This window comes from Balaenoptera physalus (genome assembly GCF_965194825.1).
Source record: "Balaenoptera physalus genome assembly, chromosome: 1".
In the NCBI taxonomy this organism is placed as follows: Eukaryota; Metazoa; Chordata; class Mammalia; order Artiodactyla; family Balaenopteridae; genus Balaenoptera; species Balaenoptera physalus.
The window spans coordinates 149634522-149655125 of record NC_138882.1 but is presented as its reverse complement, the minus strand read 5'-3'; the positions used below and the strand labels follow the sequence as shown (position 1 = coordinate 149655125).

At 45.3% G+C, this 20604-nt stretch overlaps 1 long non-coding RNA gene across 1 annotated transcript; it reads left to right on the top strand.

Annotated features, from left to right (window-relative positions):
* The first annotated feature begins 318 nt into the window (after positions 1-318).
* On the top strand, positions 319-19160 carry LOC309646005. Its single transcript, XR_014255159.1, has 4 exons — positions 319-11683; positions 12171-12216; positions 13695-13869; positions 14943-19160. It is a non-coding gene; the product is annotated as an uncharacterized lncRNA (long non-coding RNA).
* Positions 19161-20604: the final 1444 nt, after the last annotated feature.

Sequence of the window (20604 nt, the reverse complement as noted above, 5' to 3'; positions counted from 1 at the left end):
AACTCATATCTGATCTTGTGCTCCTGCTTAAAATCCCTCCATGTCTTCCCTTTGCTTTCGAGATAAGTCCCAACTCTGTAACAAAGCCTGCAAGTTCCTGCCTGAGGTGGGGCCTGTCCTCTCATCTATCTTCATCTGCAGTGGCCCCGTTCCTTCTTCTCTCAACAAAGCCAAGTGATTTTCAGTTATTCCCTTGCATTAAAAGCCCATAGCAAGGGCTTCCCTGGTGGCGCAGTGGTTAAGAATACACCTGCCAGTGCAGGGACGTGGGTTTGAGCCCTGGTCTGGGAAGATCCCACATGCCGCAGAGCAACTAAGTCAGTGCGCCACAACTACTGAGCCTGCGCTCTAGAGCCTGTGAGCCACAACTACCGAAGCCCGCATGCCACAACTACTGAAGCCTGCGCGCCTAGATCCCGTGCTCCACAACAAGAGAAGCCACCGCAATGAGAAGCCTGTGCACCACAATGAAGAGGAGCTCCCGCTCGCCACAACTAGAGAAAGCCTGTGTGCAGCAACGAAGATCCAACACAGCCAAAAAAAAAAAAAAAAAAAAAAAGCCCACAGCAAGACCTATAAAACAAAAAGGCCAAGGACTTAACTTTGGGGCAGCAGGTGAGAGTGTGTTTGTGGAGCTGGGAGATGGTGCTTTCTCCAGCATCCAGCGTGGGGATGAGGCCATCGGAGCCCTACAGAGGGAAAAGAGGATGCTGGCAGCGCCAGAGAAGAAAGGGAAGTAGGACCATGGCAAGAAAGGGCAGAATTAGAGGCGAGTCAGAGACCTTAGAGTAGGAGAAAGGTCTGCAGTTCTCTCTCTCTGGTGACTCTGAGCCCTGTGATGTGTGCAGTGTGGAAAGGAGCCGTCTCCTCTCCCCTGCCCCGGCCTTGAGGCCGAGGAGAGGGACCTCCAGCTCAGCTCTGCTCTCCTTTTCTCTGCACGGCAGGGCTGGCTTTCAGTGAGTTTCCAGCCTCAGGAAAGACCATCCATCTATGCAAAGGTGCTAACTTTATGAGTCTTGGACACAGAGTTGCTTTCGTTTTCTCCTCGGTGTCAGAATACGTGTCCTCTGTGAGATCCGTGCGAGAGGTTCAGCTTTGCATCCTCTGATGCCGAGGACTGTTTATAGAGCAGTTACAACCTGGGGAGACTGTGTACTTGGACTTTCCAACGTGCCGGTTTTAATACTCACGTGCTAATTTCTTTTAAGGGAAGAATTGTTTTGCGTAGAGATCTAAAGAAAAGAGCATGAACTTCAGTCCATCACATTTCAGCTGTTCTACTTACTGGATGTGTGGCCACAAGCAAAATACTTCCTCTGTCTTCGTCTTGGCTGTAGTTTCTGAAAGAAAATGAGGTCGTTGCTTGGAAGGGCTTTTGGAGATGTTCAAGCTTCAGGAAGCAGAGACTTGATTCTGTCATTTCCTCATCTAGAAGATGGAGTTCATACTAACACCTACCTCTCAGAGTTGCTCTGCGTAAGAATGAAAATAATCTGTGTTGTTATAAATATTATAAGGATGAGGCTTCTGTATTTTCCATCAAACCACATTGTAAGGAGAAACTGGGAAGAAAAGTTCTAATCTATTTAAGTTGAGGTGTGGGAAAGGGAGACTTCGGATGTTTTTGGCTGTAAGTAAAGAAGACCTGACTCAAATGACAAGAAATGACAAGAAAAGTTGTCATTTCATATTTTGGGACGTTAGAACTATGGGCGGTTCTGGGCTTAGTGGGTTGAATTGTTTGATGACATTGTCAAAGACCCCGAGCTGAGTCTCAGTGGCCCCAATAGCATATTCTCCTGTTTCATTGTCTTCTCCCCTAAGCACAGAGCCACCAGATACCTGATCAGAAAGTGTATGAGAGCAAGGAAAGGGCGAGCACTGGCTATGAGGAGATATCCCGCAGTGTCTGCCCCAGAAAGGAACCCATACGTACCACAGGCCCAGCAGGAGGGTGGGTTGACTCAAGGTCATTACTATTTCAGAAGTAGTTCAGCCTTTGCGTAGATACTTCCTGCCTTTGTATAGGCAACATTGTGTACAGGGAGAAATATGGCATCTTTAGACCCAACTTACCTTGGGCTCAAATTTGGCTCCACCTAGACCAGACATGAGAGCTTGGGCAGATATTTGATGGTTCTGTGGTTTAATCAGTCAAGGGAATGCAAATCAAAACCATAATGATGGGCTTCCTTGGTGGCGCAGTGGTTGAGAATCTGCCTGCCAATGCAGGGGACATGGGTTCGAGCCCTGGTCTGGGAAGATCCCACATGCCGCGGAGCGGCTGGGCCCGTGAGCCACAATTACTGAGCCTGCGCGTCTGGAGCCTGTGCTCCGCAACAAGAGAGGCCGCAATAGTGAGAGGCCCGCGCACCGCGATGAAGAGTGGCCCCCGTTTGCCACAACTAGGGAAAGCCCTAGCACAGAAACGAAGACCCAACACAGCCATAAATAAATAAATAAGTAAATAAATAAAAATTAAAAAAAAACAACAAAAAACTAGGCAGTTAACCTATCCATTGGTAGACCAAATTGGTTTAAAAAAAAAAAAAAAAAGAAGCAATTCTTTGAGAAAACATTGGGAATATTAACAATGGTTACCTTTAAAAAAAAAGAAAAACCATAATGAGATACCCTAAATACCCACCCACAAGAGTGACTAAAATTAAAGACACTTTAATTTTAGGATTTGGAACAGCTAAAACACTCATACATTGCTGGTGAGAGTATAAATTGATATATACCCTATGACTGATCCAGCATTCTGTTTCGGGTTATTTTTCTAACAGAAACAAGTGGTTATGTCCATCAAAAGACATCTATAAGAATGTTCATAGCAGCATTATTCATTATAGTGCAGACTGGAATCCACCCTAATGTCCGTCAACAGAAGAATGGAGAAATACATTGAAGAATGAGGGACATGGTCATGTGCTGCCCAGATTCCCCTTCAAAGCGGGACTTGTTGCCCCAGCTTTTGGGAGTGTTGCTGGCAGAGAAACTTCAGGCTGTCAGCCCCTTCCAGCATTGCCCCGATTGCCAAAAGTCGCCTTTCCCAAGGCTGCCCTTCCTGGGGCAGCCGACACACGCATCCACATATCCATACAGCTAAGACCATTTTAGCTTCAGGGCTCCCTGTGGGGTTGGCTGAGACAGTGCTTGGGTCTGCACAGAGCTCTGGACTTCTCCCTATTGCTAGTCCTGCTCCCCATCCCTCAGTCCCACAGCTGTCATCCCAAGGGCACTTCCTAGTGACTATACTGCATGCTAATCTCTGTCTCGGAGTTGGTGTCACAGAGAACGAACCTGCAAGGTATGGTGAATTCATACCGTAGAATACGGTACAGCAATGAAAAGAACAAACTATAACACAGGCAACATGTGAATGTCGGATGGGAGAAGCCAGGTATGAAAGGGTATGCACTATAGAATTCCATTTGAATAAAAGTGAAAAACTGCAAAATAAATTCATGGTGAAAGAGGTCAGAATAATGGTGACCCTTGGTATTAGGTACCCTTGCGTGGTACTGGAAATAGTCTATATCTTGATTCAGAAGGTGGTTCTACATAAATACACATTTATACATATATATGTATATATATGTTTGTATTTAACATGGAACTGTACACTTTGTGTACTTTACTGCATTGTTTTACTTCAGTAAAAATAATAAAATAAAAATAAAATAAAAGAATAAAAAAGACTGTAATGAAATTGCCTGTGCCTCCTGCTAGTCTGCAGCTCCCTGAGGGCAGAGACTCTGCCTGGCCCAGAGTGGGTATTCAGTTAACATTTTTTGACAGTATCAAAATGGTAGACCAATATCTTCCTGGTTTACCATTGATTTGTTGGGTGGGCTTGGGTAAGTCTCTCTGCTCTGTGGACCTCATTTTACAAGGAAGGAAACCAAGGCAAATAGCAAACTCTAATTCACAGGCGTGCTGTGTAAATCCGATGAGCTACCTGGTGCAAAGACGCTTTGTAAACTGTAAACTTCTGCATAAGGGTTAGTACCAAGCTTCTGAAGTTGGACTGACAGAGGTAAAAAATAATCTCCACAGCTATTCTGGGTGATCTTGGGGACATTACTTAGCACCTTTGTGCCTTAGTTTTTTTTTTTTTTTTTAGTCTAAGTAAAATGGGGTAAAAGAATGTACCTACCTTGCTGGGTGATTGGGATAACCGAGATACTCTGAGTCACTTAGACTAGCAGCTGACACTCAGTAAGTTCTCAAAGGCTAGCAGTGTTATAAAGAATTTTCCCTGGGGTAGCCTGTTTCTGGTAAAGCATTCCTTTCCTTCCCTTTCCCCACTCGGCTTTCTTTTCTTTATCTCTTCTCTGGAGCTCACTAGCATCCTTGGATCCAATCATTTATGGCCTTAAAGAAATGAGTTTCCTCAAAGGACAACTGGCCTCCTACAAAGGAGACTACCCCACTAGGCAGCCCCACACTTCTGAAGTCAGGAAGTCTGAGTGTCATTTTTTCCACCAGAGGAGGAAAAAACATGTTAATGGGCTCCTTGTGAAATAATCTGGGCTTCTTGACCATGGCAGCCTGGGAAGGGGAGGCTGCACATGGTGAGGGGCTGGAATGGGGCTTGCCTGTGAAAACTTCTCCAGCACTGTTGAGGGCTGGAGGGCAGAACATGATCCCAGAGCAGGCTCTTTCTCCCTACAGGCTAGGCTGGGACAAGGGGCCAAAGATGGAGTCAGATTCTGAGTAACAGCAAAACAGCAGGGGTGACGTGGGCAGAGGAGAACTAGACAGAAGCTGGACCCCCAGCTCTCTGGATCACTACTTATCTGACCTCAGCTTGTCACTGATCTCTGGATTTCAGTAAAACAAGAGATGGGACTAGAGAATCTGTAAAGGCTCATTCAAATCTGAATTTTGGGATTCTAAGAACTGGGGCTTGGTCAGTAGACTCAGATGAACTGAAATTTAAAAATCCATGTCTATCATTTTGGCAGCCCTGTTTTCTTGGGCAAATGGTTATCACTCTTTGTCCCTTTGGGTTTTATCTGTGCCTGGTGGGTAATAGAGGTTTGCAGTAAGTACTAGTCCCTGTGATGGTTAATTTTATGTGGCAACGTGATTGGGCCACAGGATGCCAAGATATTGAATATTTAGTGAAACATTATGCTGTCTGTGAAGGTGTTTTGGATGAGATTAACATTTAAATTGGTGGACTTAGTGAAGCAGATTGCCCTCCCTAATGAGAGGGGGCTCGTCCCATCAGTTGAAGGCCTGAGTAAAACAAAAAGCCTGAGTAAGAGAGAACTCCTCCTGCCTGACAGCCTTTGAGTTGGGACGTTGTTTTTTTCGTGCCTTTAGGCTCAGGACTGAAATATCACCTCTACCGGGGTCTTGAGCCTGCATGTTTGGACTGAATCCAGACCCTGAGCTCTCCTGGGTCTCAGGCCTTTAGACTCAGACTAGAACTACACCATTAGCTCTACTGGGCCTCCAGCTGGCCAACTGCAGACCTTGGGACTTGTCAGCCTTCGTAATGTGTGAACCAATTCCTTAAAATAAATCACACACCCACACCCGTGTCCACACCCACAAACACACACACATCCAGTTGGTTCTCTTTCTCTAGAGAACCCTGACTCATACGGTTTCCTTCCCATCTGCCTTGTCAGTTTTTCAGGAAAATCTTCATATTTTTCTTTCATACATCTTTTAGTTCTTACTATCCACTCCCAGATAAGACAGTGGCTATTTGCAGAGAGCAAAAAGTCACAGCAATAGAATGCATTCCATGTGTCTTATGTTGTGTCTACTTTTATTATTTCAAGTGTTTTTATACTTTATTTAATCCTAGGGACACGACGACCCAGGGAGATAAATAAAGCAGAAACTGTTCCCTTCCTTTTTACTTTAGCAGTGTTAAGGTATAATTGACATACAATAATCTACACCTATTTAAGCGTACAATTTTGATGAATTTTGAGACATGCACCTACATGTGAATCTAAAGAACACACATCACAGTCAATATAAGGAACATACCCTTCCCCCCCAAAGTTTCCTCATGCTTCAGTGTAATCCATTCCCATCCCCCACCCCATCCCATGCCCAAATGATCACTATTGATCTGTTTCCTTTTTTTATAATCACTGAGAAAACTGAAGACAGGAAGGTGATATGTCCTGCCTATGTCAGGGTTAATATCCAGTCTCCTGACACTTGGCCCAGTATTCATTCTAGAAGACTGTCATCAATCATCCTCAGAAGAAAAGGAGAGGGAACCATTTACTGAGCGCCCACCACATGCTAAGTCCCAGAGTAGGTGCTTTATATCGTGGCTACGTAAATACAGTGGCCTGAGTACTCCTTTGGCTTTAGTGGCCTTCTCTCTGATGAGTGTTCTCCATCCCTGAGTTCTCACTAAGCTCACATATCCAAGCGTGAGCTTGGATATATCTCTCCCCTGGAGGTTTAGTAAGCATCTCAAACTGAACTTGCATAAACATAGCTTTATTTACAACCTACCTGCCCCTAGTTCCCCATATGTTGTCTCTGATTCTTCTACTCAAGGGCACAAGTCAGAACTTTTGAGTCAACGTTGATTCCCCCCTTCCCTTCACCTGGGACCACTGCCACCACTTGGTCAAGCCACCATCATGTCCAACTTGCTGTCCCTGCTTTCATTCTTGCCCTGCCCTCTACAATTCTTTCTCCAAGCATCAGCCAGTGATCTTCTTAAAACAAATCAGATCATGACACTCCCCTTCCTAAAACTCCCCAATGGCTTCCCAACACATTTGGAATAATTGTACCTTTGCACTCAGCCTCTTGAAGTCCTACGGGATCTGTCCCTTTTGTGAACTGGTATTGCACTGCCCACCCTGACCCTTGGACAAGCACACGAGCTCCAGCTGCTCTGACCTTCCTTTTAATGATTGACCATATCAAGCTTATCACTGTCTTAACTTCTCTGCCTGGAACATCATGCTGTCCTCAGCTAAACATGGATAATTTCTATTCTTTCCTAAGGTATCAGCCAAGGAAAAGAAATGGTAGTTTTCACCATCTGAAATTTTCTTGTTTGTTTGATAACCAGTCCATTGCTTGCCTTTCTTCTTGAGAATGAGAGTAGGAACCTTGTCTGTTTTACTTACTGATGTATCCCCAACACCTAGAAAAATAGCTCACATATTCTAAATGCTTAATACCTATTTGTTGAATAAATGATCAAAGAATAGGCATCTTAATCATAGTAAATGTTACCCATCTTTACAGTTAAATATTCCTCCATTGCTATGTAAAAATTCAATAACTCTTCCTAATTCTTTCCACCCCTCAATGTTTTACTTGGCCCTGTGCTCTCCACAGTGATGAAACCTTTAAACGTTTTAACTTCTTTATTTTCCTAGTCCCTCATGAAACCTCTCCCCCTATACCGCCAACCCCTACCTCTTGAGTTTTGCTGAGTAAATTCAGCACTTTCATTCTATTATCCCATATTTTCTTACAATATGCCTCTTCTGTTTCAATAATCCTCACTTAACTCATATTGCAATTCCCAGTCAAGCATTCATCATTTTTTTTCAGATTTAACTATAAGATACTCTAAGATTCATTGCTCACTACTCTTTCTTATTCTTGTCATCCTCTCCATCTTGAGACTTTTGTTTTAATTTAATTTTCATTTGGTTAGGGTTAGAATCCTTCTCAAGTGATTTTCTTAGCTAGGGACATGATTTTTTTTTTTTTTTTTAGGCACATAACTCTTTGACTTCTTTAATGTTTGAAAATTTCTTTCAATAACAATAGCAACAAGAGGAATACTATATTTGTAATAGTTCATGCTGTTCCCGGGCAAAACGGGTATGACAGAGAATAGTCAAGGGCCTTGTCTTCATGGAGCTTACATTTTTTTCTCTGGCCTTTGCGCCGGTGGAATAGACTAGTTTATGTTGCAGGAATGAACACCCCTGCACCCCTCCCCCAACCTCAACGGCTTAAAAAAAACCTGTCTCCTTTTTGCTCATGCAAAGTTTGCTGCTGGTCCCAGGGAACTTGCTAGGGAGCTTGTCTACCACGTGAAGGCTCTGTGTTTTGAGTCTATATAAATAGAAGCTGCCCAGATTCCAGCAGCAAGGGAGAGAGTGCTGGAAAGTCTCATACCACCATTAAATGCTTCTGCCCAGAAGGGACACACTCATTTTCATTGGCTGAAGAATGTCACCATGCCAAACTGCAAATGGAACAGAGTCATGCCAAGTCCTCTATGTGCCTGGAAGGCAGAGAACTGGAAATACTTGTGAGCACCATCAGTATCTAACTGAGCCTCCACTTAAAATTGATGTTTTGGCAGAATATAGAATTGAAGTGCAATTTTTTTCCTCTCAATGATCTAAAAATTATGATTCACTGTCTTCTATTACCAGTGAGGCATATAGAAAGTCAGATTTTTATTTTTGTGTATTTACCTTTCTATCTATCTATCTATCTATCTATCTATCTATCTATCATCTATCTATCCATCTATATATCTATCTACCATTCATCTATCTACCTACCAATCTACCTGTATATCTGTGCTAGTTGAGGTCCGCTAAGATGACACAAAGATAGGATTAGATAAATAAGAGATTTATTGGGGCAGGAGGAGGTGAAAGCCAGGAGAAACTTTGACCACAGTGGAGATCTGAAACCTGTGAAAGCAGAGTGGTAAAGAAGGAAGGTTAAGTGAGGCAGGAGTTTCCTCTGATAGCAGCACAGCTCTAAGAAAGGTTTGGCCAGGCCTCTCAGGAGTCTTTAAACCAAAATTGTCTCTGGGAGGCGTCTCGAATCTCTCAGGCATGGGCCTGCCCTAGGACCCCTGCATGCTTAGTCACTGGCTGGGAGCTGTCTGCAGGAAGCATGGCCTTGGTGTGAACTTGGTGGTAGTTTCAGAGGGGCTGCAGATGGGGCCATCAGTTAATTAGGTTCCCTGCAGTTGGAGATCTGAGAGGCACATCTTCATGGCTGCCACAAGAAGCTTATAAATATTTTTTCTTCTTTTTCTGGAGTTCAGTACTTTTGCCAGGGTATGTCTAGGTGCATGTCACTTAAGATTACTCCTGCTCAAGACAACTTCCATATGAAGTTTCCTATCTTTCCTCCTCTCAGTGAAATTTTCTTTAATTCTATCTCCCATTATTAATTCTCCCTTCCTTTCTTGCTCCCCTTTTGGACCTCTATTCTTACACAATATCTCCTGCTTATGTCTTTCATGTCTCTTACCTTCTCACTTATGGTCTTCAATTTATGTAGTTTTTGCTCTGTATTGTGGATTGCTTCTTATATTTAATTTTCCAAAATGCTATATTTTAAAAAAATTAACAGTTTTAAATTTTTTCTATTGAATTTTAAAATTTAGAAATCATGTGTCTAGTACTAAAGGGTATTTTTGTACTTTCACAATATCTCGTTAAGAATCCTAACTATACCTTGCCTCCTTAAAAACCACCTGTTGGGAATGGTCTCCCTCCTTCACTGGCTTTTGATCCCTTTAATAATATCTGGTCTGTAAATGCTTGTTTTGGAGGGTATGCACACAAAGCATGGGGGGGGTCTTTTGGGTCAAGGGGGGTTGATAGGCAGTGGAAGATAGGGAGAAGTTTCTTTTCCAGTAGGTTGTTGATGACAGGTTTATTAAGATGGGGTAAGGAAGGGAGGCCTCTTTGATCTAATGTCCCAGTGGAAATGGGGTGTCCTCATCCCCATACTCCCCTCTGACACAGCCACCTCTGAGAATAGGTGACCTCCCCTAGAGCTACATAGAAGTAGTTAGAGGAATGGTACCTCTCCCTGATCCTAAAGGATTCATCAGGCTTTCTTCCTATGACCTCATAATTGAAGTCTTCATTGCAGATTATTCTAGGAAGACAGGCCTCTTTTCAGGTGGGGTTTTGGGTATTGGTATTACAATAAATGAATACCTCATCCTAAGTCTTTTTTCCTAGTATTTGAGGTGTCAGCCATATCTGGCTTGTCCTCTAGGCTACTACAACCAGCCAAGTTTATTTTCGTGATTGATTTATCCCAGGGAGTTGGAACAGTGAAAGGATCCTGAGCACATGCTCAGGTCATTATTCTGTGGAATCCCCCAAGAATTTTCCCTCAAATCTTCCCTCCCATCTTCTTATCTTCCCAAACCTCTCTTCTTTATTTATATTGGCATGTCAACCTGTTCCCCCCAAAGAAGTCTTACAAAAGGGGGAACAATAGTTTGATTTTGTCACTGTTACCATACTTTTACTTTCCTACAGGTCGGATATCCTATCTGGTGTTGACAATTTTCTGTTGTAAGCCTAGGGTCAGCATTCGAGGGCTAGCTAAGGGAGTTGGTACCAAGTCTGTCATCATTGGAGTAGCCCCCGAACAAAGATGGGCAGGTAGGCATAGTGGGAGAATGTATCTCTGGTGGGGGGAGTGGGTTGGGACATGTCATAGTTGTTTGTGATAGTAGTAGTCTCATCATGAGAGGATACCTTTGAAATGCCTTTGTTGTTTAAGTTTCTTTCCTGATGACTGGCAAAGTTGCCAGTGTTTCCAACCAAGAGGTATAGAAGGCAAGAATCACGTGCCAAGCTCTGTGAAAGTTATTTTATAAATGTTGACTCATTCACTCCTACCACACCTCTGTGTTGTTATCCTCATTTTACAAATGGGCAAGTGGGACTCAAAGAGCAGAGGTAAATGAGATGGCAGAATTGGCACGTGAACATGGTCAGGGTGATCCCAATGTCCATATGCATGCTCTATGCCACTAATCCATGCTGCGCTCAATTTCGAGTTGACTTTTGAAAGGTGAACCAAGATTTCAAGAGCAAAGAAGGAAAGGGAGGGTGATCGGTTTGAGGCACCAGACCACAAACATGCAGGACTCAGGTGTAAGTGGGAAATGGGAAAGGGTCCCATGTGATTGGATTGTAAACTTCAGGAGGGTTGTTATGGGAGAGGTGAGATTTGAAAGAGAGGTTAATGCCAGATGGTGAAGGATCCCGTCACTTCCAAGCTGGGAGAGATTAGGCAAATTGCTTCACCTCTCTGAGCCTTAGTCTTCTGATCTGGAAATGCCTTTCCTGATTGCATCTGTGTGTGTGTGTGTGTGTGTGTGTGTGTGTGTGTGTGTGTGTGTATGTGTGTTCATGCACTCCCGTGTGTGTATGCTTATGAAGCACCTAGTAAGTGCTTAATGAAAGTTAATCCTCCCTTGCTTTTCAGGCCTTGGCAGCTGGCTGGAGGGGGCTGGAGGAGGGGGTTAGGGTTGGGAGGAGTGGAGGGCTGGCAATGCTTAGCACCTCTGGAGGCCCTAGGTTTCTTCCAATCCCAACAACCTCTTCACATTTGAGAAATCAGCCTCAGGCCCATTTGGTGTTAATTACAGCAACCCAGGCTTCTCTGTGTGAAGGAAACAGGCCCTCATTTCTCCCATTAAAGTAAAATATGACCCATTTTTATGCCTGCGTATTTTGTTGCCGAGATTACGAGAATCATCCTTTCTGTTTATACAGAATGGAGAAATGTTACACCAGGAGGGCGGCCGGGGGCCCTGAGTCTGGGGAATAAAAAGCAGATGTTGTCCTCACTGTGATTTTCCCTTCCATCCTCAGCTTCCCTCTCTTCCTCTCTGCCTCTTCTCCCACTCAGAAGCATAATCCTCATTTCAGATCAACATGAGGTAAGGGACTATAGGAGAATAAGCTCACATTTATGGAGCTCTTTACCAGGTGCCAAGTTCTATAAACAAGTTTCCCCTTTAATTCTCCCCAGAAGCTCCAGGGGTGGTTGGTATTAATCTTTTTTCAGCCCTAGTTCCCTCAAACCAGAAATGCCCAAAGTCTTCCCAGTGCCCCGCGATGTGGGGAAAAATGAATCCTGCTGATGCAGATGCAATTACAGACCTTGTGCACAGCCTTTCAGGTCCACAGAGCTTTCACACACATCTCCTGGTAGAGCTCATCACAGGTAAAGGTGACTGGGGGTTGGAAGGTTCAGGGTTTCGTACAAGGTCAAGATAACTAGTGAGCAATGGGGACTCAGAAAGATTTTAGGCAGAGAATCAACAATGTGAGTTGTATGATTTTGAAGGAGAGCTCTGGTAACAGTCTGGGGAATGGCTGGGAGGGAAGTGAGAATCCTTGTGGTCCATATGATTTCCATCACAGGTATTCAACAATACTATTGAAGCAGGGCAGCAGCAAAAGACAATATGTAAGTAAATGAGCATGAATGATAAAACTTTATTTACAAAAACAAAAGGTGACCGCCATCTTGCTCTATGGGAATGTACTCTTGTTGGGCATATTATTTACTACTGATTAGACCGAGGCTCTGTGAAATTCTTTGTTGATTTGTGGATTTTTGTCTGCCAGAGATAAAATAATTTCTGTCTGATTGATAGAAAAAATAATTCCAAAGGTTCTGCTTTCATTGTCCTGAAGGACATTAATTAGTTTTGTATCTAACAAGAAATTTTATTCCAATATTCTCTCTGCAGCACTTATGTAATATCAATACTCAGCTCTTCAAATATTCTCCAAACCAGCTTTACTATCAGGTTCCCTCATTAATGACTTAAATAAATCTTGAACACACGTTAACTTTATGTTAGTATGACAGTCATTTTTAATATTTTTAAAAATTAATTAATTAATTAATTAATTATTTTTGGCTATGTTCTGTCTTCATTGCTGTGCACGGGCTTTCTCTACTTGTGGCTAGCGGGGCCTACTCCTTACTGTGGTGCGCAGGCTTCTCATTGCGGTGGCTTCTTTTGTTGCGGAACACAGGCTCTAGGCACATGGGCTTCAGTAGTTGTGGTACGCGGGCTCAGTAGCTATGGCTCACAGGCTTAGTTGCTCTGCGGCATGTGGGACCTTCCCGGACCAGGGCTCAAACCTGTGTCTCCTGAATTGGCAGGTGGATTCTTAACCACTGCTCTGCCAAGGAAGCCTGACAATCATTTTTATCTTAACTTTCTGAAAATTTTACTGCACTTTAACAGAGGAGAGATTCAGGATAAGGCTGTAGTCCAGAAAAGATACAGAGAATACAGAGATGTTAGGGATTTTTAAGAGGTATCATTGGTAGGACTTGATGACTGATGATACGAAAGAGTGAAAAAGGGGAGAGAGAGTGAATGGTTCCCAAGGCTAGCTTGATGTGGCAATGTTAATGGCAGTGCCCTTCACAGAGCTGGGAATACTATTGCTGACTAGTCTCAGAAGCCTTGGAAAGTTACATGGTTGGCAATGCATCCGGGAGGCGATGGGCAAATGGCAAAGAACCAGGCCAGCCTCTAAGGCTCCTCATCCTCACTGTCTTGTTGGAAATTCAAATACTAATCTGGATAGGTTAGTATTTGGCAACCTGACATGAACATTCAAATAGATCATTTCCTGGAGTTTTGAGGTGCCTTTGGGTATTGCAGGAGTAGTTTTTAAGGAAGTACCTTGAGCACTGCATATGGGGAGAGGGGTCAGAAAGAGGAAAGCACTGGCATCGGTGTCCCTTTCCAAGTGGGGCTGTGTGTTTGGAGGATGCAAAGCCCCAGCAGAGGACTCAGCCCTGTGCTCTGTGCTTGGTGAAGACAGATGTCCTGGCCCTCATGAGGCTTACATTGGAATCGGGGAAGATATTACACTGTATTATAACTGCCTTTTCCTCATTTCTGGGCATTTATCTTCTAGATGTACTGCACACCTGCAACACAGACGATATACAATCTGCATTTTCATCAGTGGGGACTGATTAAGTAAATTCCATACAATAGAATGCTAGGCTACGGTGGGAAAGAATAAGGAAGTGCTGTACATACTGATAAGAAATGATCTCCAAGGCGGGGTGTGACGTGGCCAGAGCCAGGTGAGAAATGAGTATGGGGTGTCTTACTTTTCATGTTAGAAAGGGGGGAAAGTAAGAATACATATTTTTGTTTGCCTGAAGTAACTCTAGAAGGATGCCCAAGGAACAAATGAACGTGATGACCTGTTGAGGTGAGGGAATGTAGGTGGATGGGGTGGGGCTAGAAGCCAGGTTTTCACCATTTTATACCATTTTATGTTGTTTTGAACCTTGAATTTAGCAAAATTACCTATTATCTGTGAAGTGAAATGATACGGGAAGTGTAGGCTACCTGTAGGAGGAGCATATAAGCCAGTGTGAGGTAACAGGGAAGGCCCCCTGGAGGAGGTGACATTTAATCTGATCAGTTGGAGTTGGTCATCAGTGGGGAGGGGAGGAATGCTTCAGGCAAAGGGAACAGCGCGGGTGAAGAGCTTAAGGGGAGAGAGTGTGGGGAATCAAGGAACCTAAATCTGTTATGGCTGAAGGGAAACTTGAAGGCTTGACATTAATGTAGGTGGAGAGGGCTGACATTTATCAAGGGCGAACTTTAGGTTTACCCACAACAACACGTGCCATGGGCTTCCTATGCACCAGGCAACTTACGTAACCCACCACCTGCATCCTCTCATCCAGTCCTCACATGCTCATCCCTACTTTCCAGGTGAGAAACAGAAGCTCTGAAATTTCAGTAGCTTTCCTCAGGTCATGCAACCACTGAGTGGTGGATGGTAATCCGGACCGCCTGCTCCTCTGTTTTGTCATCTGTTAAATGAGGACATTGATCTCATAGATGAGACGAAAGGCATGGGAAGCACATGGCTCAGAGACTGACACATTACAGAGATGCCCCTAATCTCACCTACTGCTAATTTGTACCCCCCTCCACCGCCCCAAGTCCAGGCAGATCACTCTAACCACTCAGGACAGCCTGCTGGAAAGGGCTGAATCAGAGAGAAAATAGAACTCAAAATAGGCAGTTGAAATTCTTTACTAAGAGAATAAAAACAATTATTCTAAAGAAAGGAGCGGGGGGGCCCTTACTAAACCCAGATCTCCTAAGTATAAGATTCTCAACCTCTCTCTTTTCACAGCCTGGGGAAGGTCGTTTAATAGCAGTGACGCTGAGCAGAGTTGCCACGAGCACTGGCGTCCTGCCAAGCACACTGCAGGCTTCATCCCCACGTGGTCTCAGCTGCTCCTTACTGCAGCTGGCCCAGGTATGAGTCGTTATGCCCATTTGATAGACAAGGAAGCAGAGGCTGAAGGTTAGTCAGCTTGCCCAAGGTCATGCAGGTATAAGCATTAGACCAGGCTTGAACCCTGGTCTCTGATGGATGACAGTTTTTTGTATTCTAACATAAAACCAGGTAATTAGGGCACAGTATGAAGAGAGCTAGGATTCAACCTAAGTCTTTGGTTCAGTAAGCCTGCAGAGGAGGGTCCTGGAACCTTCTAGAAGGATGATGAGGTGTTCTTTAATTGGAGTCCTGAAGAATAAGAAGGAGCTCTCCAGGTGGAGAGGAGACGGAAGGTGCTCCAGGTAGAAGGACCAGCATGGACAAGAGTTGGGAGGGACGGAGGTCTGTGGCTCATGCAGAACGTAAGGGGTCTAGGATGGCAGCAGGAGAGAGTGTGAGGGAGAAGGCAGGCAGAACGTTAGCAACTAGACCTGACTTCATATACGAAACAAACTTTATCTTTTCCCTGGGCAAGTCCATTGTCTCCCTCTAATCTAAAAATCAGAAGAGAGAGGCCACTGAAAAGTGTTTTCCCATTTGAACCAGGTTTGCCCTTGAAAGGACCCAGCTGGCAGGTGGCTCAGGGAGGATCATGTATCCCATCTGGACGGCCTCCAAAGAGGGGTCTTCTGAGGAGGCTGAGTGTGGCCCGCCCCTCCTTGCCTGTGAAATCACCCGCCCCATCCGCTCTCTCATTGGTTCCTTGTCCAGTCGTTGCCTCCATGCCTCGTCAATTACCCTGGGCTCTAGGAGGAAGGCCCACCACACTGCTGCAGGGACCCCTGGTGGCCGGTGCAGACAACGCAGAGCTGGACTCCATCTGCTCTGATGATCGGGGGACAGATAAGGGCCATTAACACCTTTCTTAATTACAGAACCCCAAAGCAGCCTGTTAGTCCCCGACAGGCAGAGCTGGGAGGAAACGCGGAGATCCGGGCTTCATCCTATCTTATTTATTTTATTTAAATGAGTTAACATACGAGAGCTCTTGGAAGAGTGCTGAGCACATAGCAGGTGCCGGGCGAGCCTTTGCTATTGTTGTTATTAGTGCTGTCGTATTTATAGGCAGAGAGGGGACTTGCCCAGTTACATGGCCAGTGACAGGCTGAACTGGGCTGGGTCCAGGCCAGGGCTCTTTCCAAGGCATCTTGCTGCCCTGGGGAGGGCTCAGAGGGCTTTCTTTCTATCCAGTGACTGACGTTTTGAACTCTGATTTAGGATCAGTTCTAAGACACAATAGAAAGCTTATTATTGGGCTTCCCTGGTGGTGCAGTGGTTAAGAATCCGCCTGCCAATGCAGGGAACACGGGTTCGAGCCCTGATCTGGGAAGATCCCACATGCCGCGGAGCAACTAAGCCCGTGCACCACGACTACCGAGCCTGCACTCTAGAGTCTGCGAGCCACAACTACTGAGCTCTCGTGCCACAGCTACTGAAGCCTGCGTGCCTAGAACCTGTGTTCTGGAACAAGAGAAGCCACTGCAATGAGAAGTCCGCTCACCACAACGAAAAGTAGCCCCCGCTCTCGCTGCAACTAGAGAAAGCCCGCGCACAGCAATGAAGACCCAAAGCAGCCAAAAATAAATAATAAATTTTTTTAAAAAAGCATATTATCTGAGGAGAGTGAGTGACAAAGGCTGTCCTTCTGCATAAAAATATCTCTTTATTTGATCTCATCCCCAAACAGCACTGTACAATAGGTATCTGCATTTTATGGATGGGGAATATACATGAGTATATACATACCACACCTGGAGACCTGCTCTCAGAAGATGCTCAATACATTTTAATTCCCTCAGTCCTCTGGGTGGGCGCAGTGACTAATGGAGATGTCTGCATGGAAATTTATCTCCCACCAACACTGACCTTTCTTCCCCCCCAGAGTGAGAAATGAGAAATGATGACCAGGAGAGAGAGAGAATCACCAGCTTGGTGGGGCCCCTAGGGGGTTAGGGCTGGATGGGAGGCTGGTGGGTGGCCTGCTGCTGGGTGGGACGAGAGTACCTTGAGGGGCACCCATCTGTCTTGTCCTTTGACATTTGGGGTAAACTCGTACCTGCTTCTCACTCAGCAAAGCATCTGTGCTATCTGCTTCCGAGAAGAATGTCCAAATAGAATCCAGGCAGGCTGGCTTGAGAGGGGTTCTGTACCAGCCTGGGAAAGGTAGGCGGTGGGTGGGCCGGGGGCACCAGGATGGCCTCAGCTGAGACGGGTGAGGCTGAGAGGGGAAGTCAAGAAGACTCTGGCTTAGGGAGCAGCCACCAAAGCCTGCGGTATTAGGTCCAGGATCCTTTCTGAAATTTGCTAAAGTCGGTTTTAGGGGAAGTAAAAGGGAGTTAGTTCTATTTTACCAGGGATGCAGCTTACAAAAGGGCATGATATAGCACACTGGTTTAGGGCCCTGTCTCTTGAGCCAGGGTTCACATTTTAGCCACTCTGCTCCCTACTAACTGTGTGACCCTCAGCAATTCTCTTAATCGTTTTTGTGCCTCTTTCCTCATTTGTCAGATGGAAGAATATTGCTATCACTGGCCTCATAGAGTTGATGCGAGGCCTATACAGGAAATGCTCAGAACAGTGCCTGGCACATAACAAGCCCTAGATAAATGTTGTTATTATTATTGTTATAATTTAATACTTACTGTGTATCAGGTGCTTTACATGCATCGATCTCTTATTAAATCCTCGCAACTCATTCTCCCACAGAGAGCAGTGGTCTTAGGTGTGGACCCCGATAACCTAACTCCAAAGACCTTGTGCTTTCTCCTGGGCCAGGCTGACTCTAAAATTCTTTCAGTCTCCATCTGAAATCTCTTTCTTGAAATGTCGCCCACTTTTCCCCGTTGATTGAGAGTGTGGAGAGATCAGTGAGAAGGCTACCTTATGGGCACCCAGTGTGCTAAGACAAGCTTGGAGTCCACCATCCCATCTCCAAGGCCAGCGTTCTTGGCTGGATGAAATGGCCCCATGTACACAGACTGCTGTCCGACTCCATGGCTTGCCTCCTGTCTTGGATTGGCAGCTGTGTGGCCATAGGCGAGTCCCATCACTTCCTCGAGTTTCGTTTCCCTCTGCCTTTACCATCTTTACAGCCTCGTGGTTGGCTGGGCAGCTCAAGGGGTCTCTGACGTGGAGAGCTGCTCATAGATGCAGTTTTGCAGAGATTCCAAGGGGCCTCAATTATTGTCATTCTCTGAGATGTTTCTACAATAAAAAATGGAAAAAAAAAAAGACAAACAGCATTATAAAATAGGATGTGCTTAAAGTCAGACAATGATCATCCCCTGTTTCTAATCCTGCTGGAGCATGTCAGGGGCTGTACATATCACCTCTTTGGCACCTACATGGAACATCTAATGTGGCCCTTTGGGCCTGGGGGTTGGGGCCAAGGTCCTTCCTGACCCCTCTGAGACAGGTCATGGGTTAGCTCAGCTGCTGCCCCCGGCCAGGCCTAGACTGACCTCCTTAGGTGGGGCTGTGTCTCTATTCCTCAGAGTGCCTGGCATAGCGTTGTTCGAGAATCTGTCAGACAGAAAGAAATTGACCTTCCCTCCTTCTCGTAGGATGCCTGGAGTCTCCGAGCTCCCTGCTTTTTGTTGTCAACTGGCTGGCCACATCTCACCATTTTCTTCTATGCCTGGTTCAGGTTCAGGATAGAGATTACTGTGTCTGTGGCGCAATCACCAACCCCCCCCCACCCCGGGTGTTCTCAGCTTTTGGTATAGAGCTCTACCTACAGAGGCCTAGAGCTGCAGGGGCATAGGAGTACAGAGCTATACTCCTGGGATAGTGCTGTGTCCTGCACGTGAGAGTCAGGGACCGGAGCCGGAAGCAGCTCAAACCCTGAGAGCAGATGTGATGATGACCTAAGAGAACCAGTGACTAGCCCAGAGCCTGGCACACAGCAATGCTTATGCGTGAAGGAATCAGTGAGTAAAGCAGCCCAGGGCTCTGGCTTCCAGGAACCCCTTGGTGTACCCTCAGGCATCTGTCCTTCCCTCAGTCACAGCACTGGCCCCACATCATGATTGTTCCTCTCTCCTTTGATCGTGAGCACTAGTACAGGCCTGGTGTCTTGTCTCAGCATCTTCAGCTCCCAGCACTGTGTCTGGCCCACAGTGGGTGCTCCATTCATATTGAAGCAATGAACGAATGGCTGGTCCTACATTTCGTTCACCCATAGCTGCAAATTGGAGGAAAAAAACCAGGCACCAGAGCTCACTGTCATGATCGCAGGCTCAGTCGTGCTCCTTCCTGCTTCATGAGGTTTCATTATGTAACTCCAGGCAGCATGAGGAAAGTGTTACGGGAAGGGCAAGTTGGGAGTCATGGGGAGACTTTTCAGCAAGCATCGGCTACAGATACAGCCTGGGGTAGATGAGCCAGCTCTTCAGAAGACAGAACAAAAACACAGTGGCCTGGAGAAATCATTGTTTTCTTGCTCAACTTACTCTCTTTGTCCAGAATTGATTCATCTCTTAAACGGCCAGTGGGGTTTGTCCTCATTGGAGGAGGGCCATATATTAATAGGAACTCATCAAGGTTACGTGGGGCAAAATGTTTCCTAAAGATTCTATACTGGGGCTTCCCGGTGGTCCAGTGGTTAAGAATCCATCTTGCAATGCAGAGGACTTTGGTTCCATCCCTGGTCAGGGAACTAGGATCCCACATGCTGCGGAGCAACTAAGCCCGGGCACCACAACTGGTGAGCCTGCATGCCACATCTAGAGAGATGCCCATGCACTGCAACAAAGAGCCCACAAGCTGCAACGAAAGATCCCGTGTGCCACGACTAAGACCCGATGTAGCCAATAAATAAATAAATAAACATTAAAAAATATATTAAAAAAAAAAAGATTCTATCCTAAAGTCCTCATTTTACAGAAGAGAACTTTAAGTCTAAGAGTTAAGAAACTTGCTCAAGGCCACACGACTAATCAATAATTATACTACTTGCTATGATTTATTGAGCACTTCCTGTGAATTAGCCACTAATATTATTATGGTAAGGTTGTTGGTTAAAATAACATTATGGATTGGGTTTAATTATCCCCATTTGACAGAGGTAGAAACTGAGGCTCAGAGAGATTAAGTAACTTGCCCAGTGCTACCTTGTTATATATTGACAGAGCTTGTTAGATATTGACAGAGTCCAAGTCTTGCAGACTCAGAGCCTGTGCTATAGAGGTTATTAGTCAGCAGAATGTATACATTGGAATCCCCTCTGACATTTATAAAAATTACTCATGCCAGAGCCCCACTTTAGACCTGCCAAATCAGAACCTCTGTGTAAATTCTGCTCCCTAAGTGATTCCGGTGTGCTTGCACGCTTGAACACCTTGGCATAAAAAACTCACATTCTCTCAGCCCTAGGCTTTCTTATCTGAAAAACGGGGGACCCAGAGCTCTTTTCAAGGACCCAAAAGAGCTTATGCATGTGAAAGGGCCCAGCACAGTGTCCGTCAGGGGTGCTCTGTAATTGCCGACTTCCTGGTCCCGGCAACCAAGGAGTGCC